This window comes from Bufo bufo, chromosome 1 (assembly GCF_905171765.1).
Source record: "Bufo bufo chromosome 1, aBufBuf1.1, whole genome shotgun sequence".
Taxonomy (NCBI): Eukaryota; Metazoa; Chordata; class Amphibia; order Anura; family Bufonidae; genus Bufo; species Bufo bufo.
In genome coordinates this window covers 452,115,630-452,136,355 of record NC_053389.1, presented here as the reverse complement: position 1 = coordinate 452,136,355, position 20,726 = coordinate 452,115,630, and the positions used below count along the sequence as shown (strand labels likewise).

At 43.9% G+C, this 20,726-nt stretch overlaps 1 long non-coding RNA gene across 1 annotated transcript; it reads left to right on the top strand.

Annotated features, from left to right (window-relative positions):
• Nucleotides 1-1,681: 1,681 nt before the first annotated feature.
• Nucleotides 1,682-16,536, top strand: LOC120987076. Its single transcript, XR_005775904.1, has 3 exons — nucleotides 1,682-1,791; nucleotides 4,602-4,604; nucleotides 16,525-16,536. It is a non-coding gene; the product is annotated as an uncharacterized LOC120987076 (long non-coding RNA).
• Nucleotides 16,537-20,726: the final 4,190 nt, after the last annotated feature.

Genomic DNA, 20,726 nt, shown 5'->3' with positions numbered 1-20,726 from the left:
AATATTGGTGCACCAAATGGCGGTTTTTCAAATCTCTGAATCTAACCCAAATGTAATAAGGGTGTATCTCACAATGACATATGCAGCAAAGGCTGCCAAATAAACTTTTTTTGCCCAAACGGGTGTTTGTTTAATAATTCAATATGGCAGCGGTATATAACCCAGGAATTTCAAATGTGCTTATGCTGCAAGGCCTGAAATATTGTGTATTTTGCCCCAAAAAGGGTGTTTTATTAATGAACGAATATAAGCCCTGTATATACAGGGTGTATCTCACACGGCCTGACCCACTGTAGGCATAGGCATGCGCACGGGGTGTGCCTGGGCACACCCTAATCACACCCCTGTGCTCCGCCTCCTGCACTGCCGCCTGCCGCTTGAGCCCCGGCTGCCAGCCCCGCACAGCTTCAATGACATAGATCTGCTCGACTGACGACTCAATACTATATAGGACTGCTCTCTGCTCCTGTGCTCCGGCTCCCAGCGGTCGGCCGCGTAATGTCACTCACTCTGACGTCATGCGCCTGCTCCGCCTGCTTCATTAATAAAGTGGGAGGAGCAGGCGCGTGCGGCGTGACGGGGTGAGTGACGTCACGTTACGCTGCCCCCGGCCGGCCGGCTAGTTTGAATGTTTGAAGAGCCTGCCTGCCCGCCCAGTGCCCATGCCCATGCCCAGGCAGCCCAGTGAATGGTGATTGTGCACTGTGAAAAAGAAAAACTGTGAATCTTAGCTGGAGTCCTGTCCCAGTAAGTTAGTAATAGATTAGATAGTAGTACAACTTGGCACAAGTTTAATTACAACATTTTACATAAGGAACGGCGGGGTCTTACAATAGTTGCCGGCCTCCACCCCCTATTGGGGGTCAGTCGCTGTCAGGGACACTGTTCTGGGGGGGGGGGGATCTGTGGATGATCACACATATATAGCACAAGATGCTGCTATATATGTGTCATCCACAGATCCCCCGGCCCCCCATAACATTGTCATCCACAGATCCCCCCCGCATCTGTGTCAGATTCCACACAGATGCCCCCATAACAGTGCCATCCACAGATATCCCCTTAATAGACTATTAAGGGGATATCTGTGGATGACACACTTATGGGGGCATCTGTGGAATATGACACTGTTATGGGGGGGGGATCTGTGGATGATAATGTTATGGGGAATCTGTGTGGAATATGTCACCTTTTATGGGGGGTCTGTGAATGACACTGTTATGGGGGGGATCTGTGGATGACGCACTGTTAATAACAGTGCGTCATCCACAGATGCCCCCATAACAGTGTCATCCACAGATGCCTCATAACAGTGTCATCCACAGATGCCTCATAACAGTGTCATCCACAGATGCCTCATAACAGTGTATCATCCACAAATGCCCATAACAGTGTGTCATCCACAGATGCCCCCATAATAGCGTCATCCACAGATGCCCCCATAACAGTGTGTCATCCACAGATGCCCATAACAGTGTGTCATCCAGAGGTCCCCCATAACAGTGTGTCATCCACAGATGCCCATAACAGTGTGTCACCCAGAGGTCCCCCATAACAGTGTGTCATCCACGGATGCCCCCATAATAGCGTCATCCACAGATGCCCCCATAACAGTGTGTCATCCACAGATGCCCATAACAGTGTGTCATCCAGAGGTCCCCCATAACAGTGTGTCATCCACAGATCCACCATAACAGTACGCCTGCGCACTGAGGAGAAACAGAAAGGAGGGCAAAGAATCCGTGGAAGCAAGCAGAGGACGGCACAGCAGACGACTGAATAGCTTCTTTTGTAAGTAAATTGTTTTATTATAAATGTAATTCAGTTAAAAATAATTTTTTTGTTATGTATGATGCTTTTTGATAATAAATAAATGTAAATGTAGTGGTGGTGTAATGTGGACCCCAGGCCTCTCTCATGTCCTGCACGCTGGCGCTGTGGAAGGATACGGTTGGTCAGGCAGCAGAAAGGCTCTGGAACTTTTCCCTTCACAGCCACTGCTATCTCTCTCTCGTACAGTGCAGACTCTGCAGGAGGCTTTCCATTTGCTCTCCGTCCTCATAGAAGTCTATAGGAATCAAAACGGATCCATCTGGTTCCCGTTATGCAAGACGGAAAAGAAAGTCCTGTCGACAGGACCCAGACGGATCGGTTATGCTTTCTCATAAACTTCTATTAGGACAGAGCAAAAAGGAATGCCTCTTAAAGGTTTCCGTTTTGCATTCCATCTGGCCATTCCGTTATATTCCGTTTAAAACAGAATATAACGGAATGGCATAACACAGTTGTGAACCCACCCTTAGGACAAGATTGTTTCTGAATACTCAAACGTACCGAGGAAGAAAGCAAAACTCTTGAAAGCTTGTCTTTTAAGTATTAGGTTAGTACAATAAAAATTTACACACTGGGGTCCATTTACACGTCCGTAATTTGGGTCCGCATTCGTTACGCAATTTGCGGACCCATTCACTTTCAATGGGGCTGGAACAGATGCAAATCCACATTTCCTGGATCCGCATCCGCATTTTCGGGATCCGCATCCGTTTTTTCGGGATCGTTTTTTCGGGATCCGCAATTTCGTTCCTGGAAAAAATAGAACATGTCCTATTCTTGTCCGCAATTGCGGACCAGAAAAGGCATTTTCTATTATAGTGTCTGTGATGTGAGGATCCGCAAATTGCGGATCCCGCACATTGCAAGTGTCCGTGTTTTGCGGATCCGCAAAACACTTACGGACGTGTGAATGGACCCTTATGGAGGATCTGTGGATATAATATACATATACATACATGCACACGCATGCGGCGTGTGTGTTTGTGCTTTAGGGTGCACACCCTAATGCAATAGGCTGCGCACGCCTATGACTGTAGGCCTGAATTAAAGATTTCTTTGCCCAAAATGGCTGTATTTCAAATGCCTGAATCAAACCCCTGTATGTAAAGGGTGTATCTCACACGGCCTGAACCACTGTAAGCCTGAATTAAATATTGGTGCACCAAATGGCGGTATTTTAAATCTCTGAATCTAACCCAAATGTATTAAGGGTGTATCTCACAATGACATCTGCATCAAAGGCTGCCAACTATTTTTTTTTTGCCCAAACGAGTGTTTGTTTAACAACTGAATTTGAAAGCAGTATATAAGCCTGTAATTTCACACGTGCTGATGCTGCAAGGCCTTAAAATAGTGGTTTTTGGCAAAAAAGTGTGTTTTTGAAACTCCAGAAAATGATGGGTGTATTTCTAGCTTACATTGCACACTGACTAATCCAGTTGTTGTATATTGCCAAAAAAGTGTTTTTTTGGTAACAGAATATGAAAGCTGTATATATTAAACTTGAATTTAACACTTGCAGATCAGGAAAATACTGGTTCCCTTACGTCCTACCAGCAGCACAGATGGGGTTAACTACCCCCCGTGGACTGGTAGGACCGGCCGAAATTTTAATGAGCCCAAGAACCAATAATAAAGATTTACACCCCTACAAAAGGAGGGGACACCCCCAGCCCACTGTGTTCTTTTCTGTCCTCCAGACAGGTGGACTGGCGGTTCCCCCTCCTCAGTTTTTGGGGGAAGATTTTTTTCATTCTCGTTTCTTTTTTTAGTATTAGCCCCTCTTACTTTAACTATTGGGGCTCTTGTTATTGCTTACCTTCCTCCCCCTTACAGCCAGCAGGTTTTTTCTTGGATAGTGCGGCGCTCCGGTCTCTGCGGTGGGCGCCGCCATCACCGGAAGTGACGTAGGCCTCTCCGGCGTCACTTCCGGTTCTTGGCTGTGCCGAGAATCTCTTTTTCCTGCATGTATTTTGTTGCTATTTTAGCCGCTTTTGGGGGGAAGGTTTCTAGCCTGATGGCATATTTAATTTAGCATTTATAATCGTTAAATTCTAGGATCTAGATTTAGATCCGCCTGGGGGCGGGATCTCCGCCCATGGGCGGAGCTCCACCTATTTAACGAGTCTTTTTCTCCTGATCTTTCTCTGGCAGCACACGCTTATTGTTAGCTAGCTCCCAGAGCCCTGTTGTACTCTGTACTTCATTTTGCTGAAATCCATTCATTTTGGTTTTTCCTGCTATGTCGCTTCGGTGGGCTGCTGCCTACTTTCTTTTTCTTGATGTCATTCTCTTGTTAGAGTTTACTAGTTCTTAGTTTTTTTGCAGTCGATGGCTTCATCTAAAGACCCAGAGACCCGCAAATCGGTCTCAAAAAGGAAGCATCTGGACTGTTTCGACTGCATCACGCTTCTGGAAGACAATTGTCCTTTTTCAAGATGCGAGGGTTGACGTAGATCCCAGTCGGCCACGGAACCCACCATGCAAGAAATGTACCAGTGGGTTAAAGGATATGTGGATGATTCCATCAAAGGCGTGGTTAACCTTCTGGATGAGAGGCTTCCTGCTCCTACTCAGGCTCCAATGGATACCTCCGCGCCCATTGAGAGACCCGCTGCAATTTCATTGCTCTCTTCCTCTTCGGATGAGGAGGAGTTAACTTCATGTTTTTTCCCTCCAGAGAAGGCACAGAAGTTGTTAAAGCCATCAGGTCGGGGGACCATGATGTTGACCCTGGGGAGTCCTCCGGTCCCGCCGGTCGGGCACAGCGTGTCTTTAAAGCGGATGAGACCCTTCTTTCTGTTATGCGGATGGAATGGAAGAAGCCTGAGAAGGGTCCGGTCCTGACTAAGAAATTCAGGACCATGTTTCCCATGGCTAACTCCTTGGTGCAATCGTGGGGTTCCGTTCCCAAGGTGGACATGGCTTTTGCCAAACTGTCCAAACGCACTCTGGTCCAAGCAGACGATGGGTTTGGTCTGCAAGACCCCCTTGATAGGAGGGCAGAGTGCACATTAAGAAGAGGCTACTCTGCTGCCGCAGCCTCCGCATCGGCCGCTATCGTGGCCACCGAAGTTTCATCCTTCCTCCGTTCCTGTCTGAATCAAATTCAGACGGATGTGGACCAGAGAGTTTCTCGAGATGACATCCTGGTCGCATTTAAAACCGTCAATTTAGCGACGGACTTTCTGTGCGAAACTGCACAGTTACAACTGAAATTGGCAGCCAAATCTATGGCCCTAGTTTCTGCAGCCCGCAGGCCCTTATGGCTTAAACCATGGGTCGCGGATAACGCTTCAAAATATAATCTGTGCAGTCTCCCTTTTGAGCCCTACCGCTTGTTTGGTTAAGAACTAGACAAGATTATGGAGGGTCTTTCTGTTAAGAAAGGGAAGAGTCTTCCCCAGCAGCCCTTTCGGGGATGGGGCAAACAGGATCGTGGCGGTAGATAGGGCCAAACAGCCAGAGCGCGTAGAGACTGGGGGGCGCAGCGAAGAAATTCGAAGCGCCCTCGCAGAGGAGCTAGGGAGGCTAAGCCCTCCTGACTATGGGCCTCCCAGAGGCTCTTGGATATTCCCCGCTACTCCTGCCATCCGTTCGGAAGATTTTCAGGTACCTTCTCCCCTTGTGCCCCTCGGGGGGCTCCTCGCCCATTTCAAGGAATATTGGGCCCAGGAAATTCCGTACCCCATGGTCCTAAAAGTCATATCCGAGGACTACCTAATAAATCTCAAGTCGCCTCCCCCAAACAGATTTGTCATCAATCAGCGCTTGCTACCCTCCAAACAGGCGATTCTGGAGTCACACATCCAGGACTACATCCTCAAGGGTGCTTTGGAGGATGTTCCTGCAGGAGAGCGGGGCTTAGGAATCTATTCTCTGTTTTTTCTAGTCCCCAAAAAATCTGGAGATCTCCGGATGATCATCGATTTGAGATTTTTCAATCGATTTATAAGGAAGGCAAAGTTTCGCATGGAAACTTTCAGGTCAGTGATCCACGTTCTCAACCCGGGAGACGTGATGGCTACCCTGGACCTCAAGGATGCATATCTTTATATCCCCATCCATCCTGCTTCACGAAGGTATCTCAGGATTGCAGTCCAGGTCTCGGGGGTCCTCAGGCACCTTCAGTTCGCCGCCTTATCTTTCGGGATTTCCTCTGCTCCTATCACTTTCACCAAGGTGGTGGTTTCGGTGGTGGCAGCTTTGAGGCTTAAAGGGCTGACCATAATTCCTTATCTGGACGATTGTCTCCTAAAAGCCCCTTCGGTTCCAGTCCTTACCCACCATCTTGATTTAGCCATCTCCTTTCTGCTCTGTCTAGGATGGATCATCAACTGGCAGAAGTCAAACGTGAGCCCGTTGACTTCGGTTACCTATCTAGGTTTCATAGTCGACTCCCTTGGAATGTCCCTCCAGTTGACTCCAGAAAGAAGAGCTCGGATTCTGGACCTGGCAAGGTTCCTTTCGGTTCCTCGTCAAGTTCCCATTCGGACTCTTATGAAGATGTTGGGGATCATGTCAGCAGCTGCGGATGCAGTCCCTTGGGCTTTTTTTGGTACCTCCGCCCTCTACAATCGGAGGTCCTTGCCAAATGGGATGGCAGCCCTGCCGGGCTAAATTCCCTATGCTCCCTGTCTTGTCAGACTCGAACCTCCCTGAGATGGTTGTTTCATCTCCCGGGAGGGAAGTCTATAATCTAGCCATCCTGGGTTATATTGACAATGGACGCGTCCCAAGTAGGCTGGGGCGCTCATCTAGACAATTCCCCAGTTCAGGGGACTTGGTCTCCTTAGGAGCGGCTACTTTCTTCCAATCTCCGCGAGATTCGAGCCATCTGGCTAACCCTCCTTTACTTCGCCCCCCGAATTCGGAGCTTGGCGGTGAGAGTACAGTCAGACAACATGACTGCAGTCCTCTACATCAACAAGCAGGGAGGCACAAGATCTCTACCCCTGCTTTCGGAGATCGGGGTAATTCTTCGGTGGGCAGAGTCGAATCTTTCCCACCTGTCTCCCACTCACATCCGGGGTTCCTGCAAGATAATCGCGGATGGCCTGAGTCGCGGTCTGCCGACGATGGAATGGTCCCTACATCCGGAGATATTCAGGCAGATAGTCCTCAGGTGGGGTTTGCTGGAAGTGGATCTCATGGCAACGAGGTTCAATGCCAAGGTGGAGAGGTTCTGCTCCCTTTACAGGGAGCACAACCCCCGGGCGATAGATGCTCTGTCGATACCGTGGAGGTTCAGGCTGGCTTACATCTTCCCTCCTTTTTCCATGATACCGAGGGTATTGATGAAAATCCATCAGGATCAGGCCTCGGTGATAGCCATCATACCGTTTTGTCCCAAGAGATCCTGGTTTACCCAGCTCATTCAGATGAGTCGGGGACATTACTGGAGGCTCCCCCCACAGCAGACCCTGGTGTTGTGGGACACTCACCTCTGCCCAGATTTGCACAGGTTCAACCTGACAGCCTGGAGGTTGATCAGTCCCTTCCCAGAATAGAAGGGCTTTCTTAGTCGGTCCTGAGAACATTATCGCATTCAAGAGCAGAATCAACCAAGAAAGCCTACTCCAGGATTATGAGAATCTTCTCGTCATGGTGTGCTTCGAACCAGGTGGCGTTTGCAGATCCGCCCCTCTCTGCGTTACTTCAATTCTTGCAAGACGGCCTTGACAGAGGCCTTGCTCTATCTACTTTGAAGGTCCAAATTGCTGCCATTTTGGCCTGTCTCAACAGGCCCAATTCTTGGGACCCACTCATTAAATGATTCCTTAAAGGAGCCAAAAGATTAAGGCCTACAGTACTGAAGCCCATTCCTCAGTGGGATTTATCAGTCGTGCTCAGGGGACTAGCATCTCCCCCCTTTGAGCCTTTGGAGGAGGTAGACTTAAAGTTTGTGACTTTGAAGTTGGTCTTTTTACTGGCAGTAATCTCGGCCAAGAGAGTTTCGGAACTTCAAGCTTTCTCGGCATTAGAACCCTATACCATCTTTCTTCAAGACCGGGTTCTCCTGAGATTTCTTGCATATTTCAGGCCCAAGGTACCATCATTCCAGAATATTAACCAGGTTATTTCTTTGCCAGTCTTTTTTTCTCTGTCTACCTCCTCCAGGGATCCTGTCAAACATCCTTTGGATATCTCGAGATGCCTCCAGATCTATGTGGATAGATCCAGGGAGTTCAGGAAAGATGAGAACCTCTTTGTCCTGTTTGCAGTTAAGTCTAAAGGCCGCAAGGCATCCAAGGCTTCTATTAGTCGCTGGATCAAGGAGGCCATCAGGGAATCCTTTGTTTCCCAGTCTTTGGATCCTCCAGAGTTCATGAAGGCCCATTCCACAAGGGCCATCTCTCCATCCTCTGGACATAATCTGTAAAGCTGCCTCCAGGAGCTCTGAATCCACTTTCATCTCCCACTACAGACTAGACACCAGGGTATCAGAGTTCTCGGCCTTTGGGCAGGCTATTCTTAGCTCTGCCAGGCATGAAGGCCCTCTCTAGGGGTTTCTTCTTGCTATCTCCCCATCTGTGCTGCTGGTAGGACGTAAGGGAATCGTTAATTTCTAACGATAATTTGTTTTCCCTTAGTCCTAACAGCAGCACACAAATATCCCACCCTAGTAAAGTTATTCTTGCTATAAACACAGTGGGGGGGTGTCCCCTCCTTTTTTAGGGGTGTAAATCTTTATTATTGGTTCTTGGGCTCATTAAAATTCCGCCGGTCCTACCAGTCCACGGGGGTAGTTAACCCCATCTGTGCTGCTGTTAGGACTAAGGGAAAACAAATTATCGTTAAAAATTAAGGATTTTTGGCAAAAAAGTGTGTTTTTAAGACCCCAGAAAATGATGGGTGTATTTCTAGCCTAAATTGTACACTGACTAATCCAGATGTTGTATATTGCCAAAAAGTGTTTTTTTTGGTAACAGAATATAAAAGCTGTATATATTAAACTTGAATTTAACACTTGCAGATCAGGAAAATACAGTTTTTTGGCAAAAAAGTGTGTTTTTAAAACCCCAGAAAATGATGGGTGTATTTCTAGCTTAAAGAGGACCTTTCACTAGTTTAAAAACTAAAAACTAACTATATCAGTGGGCAGAGCGGCGCCCAGGGGTCCCCCTGCACTTACTAGTATGTCTGGGCACCGCTCCGTTTGCCTGGTATAGGCTCCGGTGTCTGCAGCTCCCTCTGTTGTACTGGGCGGAGTTTTTGTATTAGGGTTGTCCCTTACTGCAGCGCTGGCCAATCGTAGCGCACAGCTCATAGTTTTTAAACTAGTGAAAGGTCCTCTTTAAATTGCACACTGACTAATCCAGATGTTGTATATTGCCCAAAAAAATTTTGATTTTCAATGTCCCAAAAGCTCAGATGCAGTGCTGGTGCACGGAGATTGCATAAAATGACCGCCGCCGCCGCCCACCTAACTAACAGACGGATAAAAGATTTTTTTTTTTGGTCAATGGGCTCAGGGCAGGGTAAAAATATTGTGCCCTGCACCCACACAACTATTTCTATGTAGATCGCTGAGTTAGATTCTCTCCTAGTCTCTCCCCGAAATCACCAGTCCAGCAGTATCCTCTCCCTACACTAGTAACAGCAGAGTGACGTGCAGCGCTACGTGACTCAAGCTTATATAGAGCCTGGGTCACATGCTGCTCTGGCCAATCACAGCCATGCCATTAGTAGGCATGTCTGTGATGGCTTCTAAGGTCAGACAGTTAAACGCTTGTTGATTGGCTGCTCTGCAGCCTTTCAAAAAACGCTGAGAAATCGCCGAACACCGAACCCGAACTTTTACTGAAATGTTCGGGTTCGGGTCCGGGGTCCAAAAATCCTAAAGTTCAACCCTATTCACCACTAAAAAATATCTATGTGGGTAATATAAAGCTTTTTTTGAGTATTTAAACACCCAAAACAATATAAACATGAAGTTTACAGCAAAATAAATTCCAAAGAACTGGAATTTTTAGATATAAAAGTCAGTGTACAAGGGGTTACCCTGAGAAAATAATTGATATTTCAGGTATATAGTTTATAGTATATAGTATATAGTTTAGTGGTAAATCTGCTACCTGCTACAGGTATTTGATTCTCACTTGAGACTTGCAGACTGATTTGTCTACAAACAAGACTATTACAGCAAATGTATTGTTGTAACATAGTTATTATTAAACAGTATTTTCTATCCCTAAAATCATAAAACCCCTACAATATAGGGGAAATATTTTTTAGTGCCTTACCACTATGCGGGTATATAGTAACATAAACCTAGTAACATAGTACATAAGGCCGAAAAAAGACATTTGTCCATTCAGTTCGGCCTGTCATCCTGCAAGTTGATCCAGAGGAAGGCAAAAAAAACAACCTGTGAGGTAGAAGCCAATTTTCTTCACTTTAGGGGAATAAAAAATTTCTTCCCAACTCCAATCAGGCAATCAGAATAACTCCCTGGATCAACGACCCCTCTCTAGTAGCTATAGCCTGTAATATTATTACACTCCAGAAATACATCCAGACCCCTCTTGAATTCCTTTATTGTACTCACCATCACCACCTCCTCAGGCAGAGAGTTCCATAGTCTCACTGCTCTTACCGTAAAGAATCCTCTTCTATGTTTGTGTACAAACCTTCTTTGCTTCAGACGCAGAGGATGTCCCCTCGTCACAGTCACAGTCCTGGGGATAAATAGATGATGGGATAGATCTCTGTACTGACCCCTGATATATTTATACATAATAATTAGATCTCCCCTCAGTCGTCTTTTGTGAATAAGTGAATAACCCTCATTTTGATAATCTTTCAGGGTACTGTAGTTGCAGTTCATTCCAGTTATTACTTTAGTTGCCCTCCTCTGGACCTTCTCTAGCTCTGCTATGTCTGCCTTGTTCACTGGAGCCCAGAACTGTACACAGTACTCCATGTGTGGTCTGACTAGCGATTTGTAAAGTGGTAGGATTATGTTCTTATCACGGGCATCTATGCCCCTTTTGATGCAACCCATTATCTTATTGGCCTTGGCAGCAGCTGCCTGACACTGGTTTTTGAAGCCTAGTTTGCTGTTTATTAAAATTCCTAGATCCTTTTCCATGTTAGTGTTACGGAGTGTTTTACCATTTAGTATGTACGGGTGACTTGCATTATTCCTTCCCATGTGCATAACCTTACATTTGTCAGTGTTAAACCTCATCTGCCACTTATCTGCCCAAGCCACCAATCTATCCAGATCCCTCTGTAGTAGTATACTGTCCTCTTCAGTGTTAATTACTTTACACAGTTTAGTGTCATCTGCGAAAATTGATATTTTACTATGCAAGCCTTCTACAAGATCATTAATAAATATATTGAAGAGAATAGGGCCCAATACTGACCCCTGAGGTACCCCACTAGTGACAGTGACCCAATCTGATTGTGTACCATTAATAACCACCCTCTGTTTTCTGCCACATACAGACATTTTCTCCCAGTCCGAGCATTCTCATTTTATATACTAACCTTTTATGTGGTACAGTGTCAAATGCTTTGGAGAAGTCCAGATATACGACATCCATTGATTGGGCAGCAGTGGCGGCGACGGCAGGGCACAGGGAGATGAGTGATTCCATTGTGGAAGCGCTCATCTCCATAGTCATCTATATCGCCGTCCTTAGGACGGCGATACAGATGACTGTGTTGCGGTGGGGCAGGGGAAGGAGAGGCATCTCCCTTCCCTGTTCCTCTGATAGGCTGCCAGCAAAAGGCCCGCAGCCTATCAGAGGCCGGTTCAGGCGGCACGGGACACAGGCCGGAAGAGGTCTGCATTGCATCGCTGCCATAAGGAGGTAAGTATAGAGCGGAGGGGGGCACTTGTTACTGACATATGATTTGGACAGAGAGAGGCACTTGTTACTGGCACATGATTTGGACGGGAGAGGCACTTGTTACTGGCACATGATTTGGACGGGGAGAGGCACTTTTTACTGGCACATGATTGGGGGGGGAGAGGCACTTGTTACTGGCACATGATTTTGGGGGGGGAGAGGCACTTTTTACTGGCACATGATTGGGGGGGAAGAGGTACTTGTTACTGGCACATGATTTCGGGGGTGAGGCACTTGTTACTGGCACATGATTTGGGGGGAGAGGAACTTGTTACTGGCACATGATTGGGGAAGAGGCACTTGTTACTGGCACATGACTTGGGGGGCATCTATGGGGGCCCTTATTACTGGCACATTATTGGGACCACTATGGAGACACTTACTGGCACATTATACGGGGGCACTTCTTACTGGAACATTATTGGGGGGCACTATGGGAGCACTTTTTACTGGCACATTATTGGGGGGCACTTTTTACTGGCACATTAGCGGGGCACTATGGAGAAGGAGGGAAGGATCACAATGGGGGCATCTACTGGGGTCCTAAATACTGTCAAATATTATGGGGGCACTATGGAGGTTCTACTAAGGGCCCTATATACTGGCACACATTATGGGGGGCACTATGGAGAAGTATGGGGGAAAGGAGCACTATGGGGGCATCTACTGGGGACCCTATATACTGGCATGCATTAGGAGGGGGCACTATGGAGAAGTGGGGGAGACGAGAACTATGGGGGCATTATATAGGGGTATTTAATACTGGCACCCATTTTGGTGCCACTATGGGGAAGGGGGAAAGAAGCATTATGGGGGCATCTATGTGGGGCAGTCTATAGGGGCATTTTATACTGGCACATTATGAAGGGCACTATGGGGACGGGGAGGAGCACTTGGGGGGCATCTTCTGGAACACTATATAGGACGGGGAGGAGCACTATGGGGGCATCTTCTGGGGGCACTATATAGGAGTATTTTATACTGGCACAAATTATAGGGGCACTATGGGCACCTTAGCTCAACTGGGGGCACTAAGTGTTTTTTGTAGTGGCATACAGTACGGGTCATTTGATCTCATGAGTGCACTCTGGGGACATTGGTTCTACTGGGGGCACTTTTTTTAAATTATTTTTTACTGCCACACAACAGGGCATTTAATTTTTTGTACTGGTGCACATTATAAGGGGGCTTTATTACAACTGGGGGACTATGGGAGCATTATTACTTCTGGGACACATTTACTTTTGGGGGAACTGTAGGAGCACTATTACTACTAAGTGCACTCTGGCACAGAATTATTACTATTGCTGGAATTTTGGGGAGCACTAGTACTGTGGGAGCACCCTGGCACAGTATCAGCTTAGCACAGTTATTTTTGGGGGACATTATGGTTACACTATTAGTGTCAGGGGCCTTATTTGGTAGGTGCAGTTATTTTTTAGAGCATTGTGTTCCAATATATATTGAACTATTGTGTGTAACTAGTATTTTCAGGGGATTTATCTGTTTCTACAGTATAGTTTTGGGGGGCAAAGCATCTCAGTATTTGGGGTACATGATGGGATGTTGAGAAGGTGGGAGGAAAAGTAGGAAACTAAGATGTCTGTCTGTCTGTCAGTCAAACTCTGCAGAGATGAGAGATGGCTGAAATAAATCATCATGGCGGTCTGGTGTGAATGGAGAAGATGAAGAAAGAGAACATCTATATCAAAGGAGACATCACTGGATGTAAGAGGTATTTGGCGCTGTATTAGGCTGCCTTCACATATGCGTTAGCGATTCTGGCAGGCTGTTCCAGCTGAGAACAGCCTGCCGGAATTTACTGCAACCGACACTGCTTTAACTTTGATTTCTTTCAACATATTTTTTGTTATATGGCTAAAAAATTATTGCTGGGGGGGGTGTGACTAAGGATACTATACCAAGCGTTTTGTTTGTAGTTGATCTTTATTATCGCTTGCATATGTTGTGTTCGTGGGGGCCTCATGTTTGAGTTTCGCCTAAGGCCTCACAAAGTCTAGAGCCGCCTCTGAGCATGGTGACATCATCGCAGGTCCTTCTATCTTCATTCAGCACGGTGACGTCATCACAGGTTTTTTTGCAGGTCCTGCTGAAAGAAGAGGATACTGGCAGCAGGATCAAGCAGATGAGGTGAGTTGTTTATTTTTGTGCTTTTTTTTCCCACCCCTAAATGGCCATATTCTTTAGCATTCTGTCATAAGAATGCTAAGAATGCTATTATTTTCCATTATAATTGAAAATAATAAAATTGGGTGAACACCAAACCTGGATTTCAGTGACCTGGACACCGCAAATTCGGTACGGGCCTGAACTTGGCGATCCGGGTTCGCTCATCACTATCTATATTTATACACAGCTTTACTAGTATTTACTAGACTGTAGTTAATATTAACCGCTTTACGTCCGCCCATAGGATATAAACGTCCTATGGGTGGACCTCTATTTCTGAAAGCACGTTTTAAAACGTCCTTTCAGAAATCGCAGCTGCACGCTAATCGTGCAGCTGCTGATCGGGTTGCCCGCTGTCAGTGACAGCAGGGCAACCCTTAGAGAAGGCAGGGACAGTTCCCAGGTGTTCCTGCCTTCTGGATCGCTGCGTACACAGCGCTCGCCGAGCGCTGTGTATGCAGAGAAGGAAGCGCTATGTGCTTCCTGTTCCGGCCCGGCGGTCATGTGATCGCCGTGACCGGAGAGTGCAGGAGCTGTGTGAGGTCTCTCAGAGACCTCGATCAGCCCTTCTCTGAGGCTGTACAGTGCTGGATTGCTGCTGTACAGCCTCTCTAGGGGTGTATTTGTCCTGTAACTGGGGCTACTATGTCAGCCCCAGTTACAGGAGAAATCAACTGTGAAAAAAAAAAGTGAAGTAAATGTCCCCCAGAGGTCTTGTATGACCTTATGGGGGACGAAAAGTTTAAAATAAAAAAATAAAAATAAAAGGTTGAAAATAAAAAAATAAAAAAAGTTTCACATGTAAAAAAAAAAAGTCCCCAAGTAAGGAATGAAAAAAAAATGTTAAAAATAGAAAAAATAAAATAAAATAGACATATTTGGTATTGCCGCGTCCGTAAAAACCATCTCTATAAAAATATCACATGACCTAACCCCTCCGGTGAACACCGTAAAAAAAAAAAAAAAAAAACTGTGTCAAAACAAGCAATTTTTGTCACCTTGCATCACAAAAGGTGCAACACCAAGTGATCAAAAACGCGTATGTCCCATAAAATGGTACCAATAAAACCGTCACCTCATCCCGCAAAAAATGAGCCCCTACATAAGAAAATCTCTCAAAAAATAAAAAAAACTATAGCTCTTAGAACATGGAGACACTAAAACATCATTTTTTTGGTTTCAAAAATGCTATTATTGTGTTAAAGTGAAACAAATAAAAAAAAGTATACATATTAGGTATTGCCGCGTCCGTAGAAACCAGCTCTATAAAAATATAACACATGACCTAACCCCTCGGGTGAACACCGTAAAAAAAAAAAAAAAAAAAAACTGTGTTAAAACACGCAATTTTTGTCACCTTGCATCACAAAAGGTGCAACACCAAGTGATCAAAAACGCGTATGTCCCACAAAATAGTACCAATAAAACCGTCACCTCATCCCGCAAAAAATGAGCCCCTACATAAGAAAATCTCTCAAAAAATAAAAAAAAATATAGCTCTCAGAACATACAAACATACAACATTAAAACATAATTTTTTTGTTTCAAAAATGCTATTATTGTGTAAAACTTTAATAAATGAGAAAAAGTATACATATTAGGTATCGCCACGTCCGTAACAATCTGCTCTATAAAAATGTCACTTTACGCTGTAAAAATAAATAAATAGAAACTGTGCTAAAACAACCAATTTTTTGGTCACCTTGCCCCATAAAGTGTTATAATGAATGATCAAAAAATCATATGTACCCAAAAATAGTACTAATAAAACTGGCACCTTATCCCCTAGTTTCCAAAATGGGGTCACTTCTTGGGAGTTTCTACTGTAAGGGTGCATCAGGGGGCTTCAAATGGGACATGGCATCTAAAAACCATGTGGAGTTCCTTTTCTTCTGCGCCCTGCCGTGTGCCCATGCAGCAGCTTATGACCACATGTGGGGTGTTTCTGTAAACCGCAGAATATGGGTAATAAATATTGAGTTTTGTTTGGCTGTTAACCATCGATGTGTTAAAGAAAAAAATTTATTAAAATGGAAAATCTGCCAAAAAAGTGAAATTTAAAAATTTGATCTCCATTTTCCTTTAATTCTTGTGGAACGCCTAAAGGGTTAACAAAGTTTGTAAAATCGGTTTTGAATACCTTGAGGGGTGTAGTTTCTACAATGGGGTCATTTATGGGGGTATCCACTATGTAGGCCCCACAAAGTGACTTCAGACCTGAACTGGTCCTTAAAAAGTGGGTTTTGGCAATTTTCTTAAAAATTTGAAGAATTGCTTCTAAACTTCTAAGCCTTCTAACGTCCTAAAAAAATAAAATGACATTTCCAAAATGATGCCAACATAAAGTAGACATATGGGGAATGTTAAATAATAAATATTTTATGAGGTATCACTTTCTGTTTTAAAAGCAGAGAAATTGAAATTTCGAAAATTGCGAATTTTTCAAATTTTTGGGTAAATTTGGGATTTTTTCATAAATAAAGGTGAAATATTTTGACTCAAATTTATGACTATCATGAAGTACAATGTGTCACGAGAAAACAATCTCTGAATGACTTGGATAAATAAAGGCGTTCCAAAGTTATTACCACATAAAGTGAGATATGTCAGTTTTGCAAAATTTGGCCTGGTCAGGAAGGGGGCAAATGGCCCAGATGGCAGGTGGTTAATGAGACTGACTTTGTGATATACCTAAGTGTCTGGCTCCAGGCCGTGACTGCAGTACTGCAAGTGTGGCCCTGTTCAGAGAGGTCTTACAAATACTTAATATATAATATTATTATTAGATTTTTTGCATTCATATTTTTTATAGGTTTTTTTTAACCCTTTGGCTACCAGAGGTTTTTTCATTTTTGGGGTTTTCATTTTTCTTCCCTATTTTCCGTGAGCCATAACTTTTTTTATTTTTCCGGGAGCATAGCTGTATGAGGGCTTATTTTTTGGCGGGGCAAGTTGTACTTTCTAATTCTACCATTAATTATGACATATTGGGCCAGATTTATCATTACTCTGACAGCTCACTCCACTTTCACATATGGCTAAAGTCAGTTTTAGCCAAGTCAGATTTATGATCGGCCCTTTAAGACTGTAATAAATATGGTTTGACGGTAGCAGTTTATCCATCAGTAAGCAGCTTTACAAAAGTCGCACATCTTTATGAAAAAGTCGCACGTTTTTATGAAAAAGTCGCATGTTCTATTAAAAAGTCTCATAAGATAAGCATGGTCCTCACTGGAGTGAAATTGCGACTTTTTTGCGACTTTTTTGCGACTTTTTAAATAGTCCCAATAGTAAATCTGTCTAGAGATTCATTTACATAAGAAAACACGCCCACTTTCAGAAAACTGGCGAGCATAGTGCAGAGCAGAAAAAAGTCGCAAATTTGTGTGCAGTTTTAACGTTTGTGACTTTTTTTGGGACTTTTTCACTCCATTATTCTGACCTGAGCTAATGATAAATCTGGCCTATTATGTTTGTAGGAAGCGCTAAAAACATTCCAAATGGGTTGGAATTGTAAAAAAAATGCAATCCCTCCACCGTTTTACGGGTTTTGTTCCCACTGAGTTTTTGTTAACGGCAAAACATACCCATGCCCTTCATTCTCTGAGTCAGTACGATTACAACGATACCCAATGGGCCAGATTTATCATGACTCTGACAGCTCACTCCACTTTAACATATGGCTAAAGTCAGTTTTAGCCAAGTCAGATTTATGATCGGCCCTTTAAGACTGTAATAAATGTGGTTTGACGGTAGCAGTTTATCCGTCAGTAAGCAGCTTTACAAAAGTCGCACATCTTTACGAAAAAGTCGCACGTTTTTATGAAAAAGTCGCATGTTCTATTAAAAAGTCTCATAAGATAAGCATGGTCCTCACTAGAGTGAAATTGCGACTTTTTTGCGACTTTTTTGCGACTTTTTAAATAGTCCCAATAGTAAATCTGTCTAGAGATTCATTTACATAAGAAAACACTCCCACTTTTAGAAAACTGGCGAGCATAGTGCAGAGCAGAAAAAAGTTGCAAATTTGTGCGCAGTTTTAGCGTTTGGGACTTTTTTGGGGACTTTTTCACTCCATTATTCTGACCTGAGCTAATGATAAATCTGGCCCATAATGTATAGTTTCTTTATGTCTAAATAGTGTAAAAATACATTTAAACTTTGAAAACATTTTTTTTTTATATCACCATATTCTGACCCCCATAACTTTTTTATACTTATGTCTACTGAGCTGTTTAGGGGATTATTTTTAGCGAAACAATCTGTACTTTAAACCGATGCCATTTTGGAGTATGCGTCACTTTTTGATCACATTTTATTGCATTTTTTGGGGTAAGAGAAGCAATGAAAAAATGGCAAATCGCCCATTTTGACCCTTTTTCCCATTTACGCAATTTGCTGTATTCGATTTTTTTTTATATTTTAATAGTATGGGCATTTTCGGTTGTGGTGATACCCATGATGTTTATATTTATTGTTACTTAGGTATTTATTTTTTAACTATACGGAAAGGGGGGTGATTTAAACTTTTATATATTTTTTATATATTTTTTAACATTTTTTTTATTTTTTGTGATCATTATGTGCTTCATATATGAGCTTATTTAATTTTTTATTTTTTAAAAAATTTGGGTTTATCAGGAATTTATTATTACCTTATTTTGCTCACTTTTGCTAATTTCTTATCCTGGCCTGCCATCTGGTGGCCAAAATAAGGAAGGCTACCAGTATTCAGCGCAACTACCTATGCCCGGATTGGACACATGGGGCATAGGTAGGAAGCCCGGAGGCGCGAGCTTCTCGGTTTTTGCGCATTTAGGTACCATGATCTCACTTGATCACGTCATCTAAAGCATTTAATTACCGCAATCGGCATTAATGCTGGTCACGGTAATTAGCCGCAGGTCTCTTATGTATGAAACAGCAGAGATCTGCCGGCCATGACGCACGTGCGAGTGGGCGTCATGTTTACACATCGCACCAGCGGTGTACATGTACGACGCTGGTAGCCTAAGGGTTAAACTCATTTATTGACAAAATGAGCAACATACACATTACAAATGCAGACATCAGTGAAGGAACTAGTGTAGCATCATAAGATGCAGTTTAAGAATAGTGGTTTAGTCAGAAAATACATAGAACTAGAGGCTAAAGAAATGAAATGTGTAGCAGATTTTACATACCCATTACAGAAGAAGCATAATCAAAGTAATGTCATTTTACATAGAATAGTATATAAGGCAATAAAACCAGAGGTCATTTAACTCATATGGAAAATAAGTGGTTAGAGATTCCTGTCACTGTGAGTGCTGCACGCAGTCTTGGGGGCACACAATTTGTAAATTTAGAGCTGCACCAGATTTACTAAGGCCTCTTTCACACTTGCGTTGTCCGGATCCGGCGTGTACTCCACTTGCCGGAATTACACGCCGGATCCGGAAAAACGCAAGTGTACTGAAAGCATTTGAAGACGGAACCGTCTTCCAAATGCGTTCAGTGTTACTATGGCACCCAGGACGCTATTAAAGTCCTGGTTGCCATAGTAGGAGCGGGGAGCGGGGGAGCGGTATACTTACAGTCCGTGCGGCTCCCGGGGCGCTCCAGAATGACGTCAGAGCGCCCCATGCGCATGGATGACGTGATCCATGTGATCACATGATCCATGCGCTTGGGGCGCCCTGACGTCACTCTGGAGCGCCCGGGGAGCCGCACGGACGGTAAGTACACTGCTCCCCGCTCCCCCCTAACTTTACCATGGCTGCCAGGACTTTAGCGTCCCGGCAGCCATGGTAACCACTCTGAAAAAGCTAAATGTCGGCTCCGGCAATGCGCCGAAACGACGTTTAGCTTAAGGCCGGATCCGGATCAATGCCTTTCAATGGGCATTAATTCCGGATCCGGCCTTGCGGCAAGTGTTCCGGATTTTTGACCGGAGCAAAAAGCGCAGTATGCTGCGGTATTTTCTCCGGCCAAAAAACGTTCCGTTCCGGAACTGAAGACATCCTGATGCATCCTGAACGGATTTCTCTCCATTCAGAATGCATTAGGATAATCCTGATCAGGATTCTTCCGGCATAGAGCCCCGACGACGGAACTCTATGCCGGAAGACAAGAACGCAAGTGTGAAAGAGCCCTAAGCCTGACTAAATTTATTTTGGCTATTTGAGTGTTTGAAGTTGACAACTTCATAGGGCAAAATATTAAAAAGATTAACCTGTACCTTCCACATGGACAGAGTGGGGTATTAGGGCTGTACAATTTGTAATAAACTGTGCAATGCATTTTCTGGCATTGTACAGTTTATTGTAATATGGCATGTTGCTCTTTCTCTGACAGAATTCCAAGAAGACACATATACCCTACAGGACTCAAATTACAATTTTTATTCGGAAATTTAAAAACAATCTGTACATTTAGTGGACAAGAAAAAGGAAAATTGCAAGTGTAAAGCTAAATAAATAAGTTTTGGGCAGACATAACTGAAAATCAATCTTTTGTGATGTGGCAGAATTCAGAGTTGCAGAATTTGGAGAAATGAACAACACTTTAAAAATGTACTGGAAATAAGCCTAGATGTTCTTCTGATTTCATTTATTTAGCTATTAAACAGGAACTTTTTCTGGAAACATATTCTACTTGTACGCAGACTTTTACATTGTTGAGTAATAAAACATATCAAAATATTTTATGGGTTTAGTAATGTTCCAAATAAAGGCTGCTATCATTTATTTTCCTCACTATCCACAGAAATGAATTATTACTATTACTGCGTATAAATAGTTAATTGGTTCTTCAGATTTACATGACAACACATTGAATAATACTTGGCAGATTGATCAG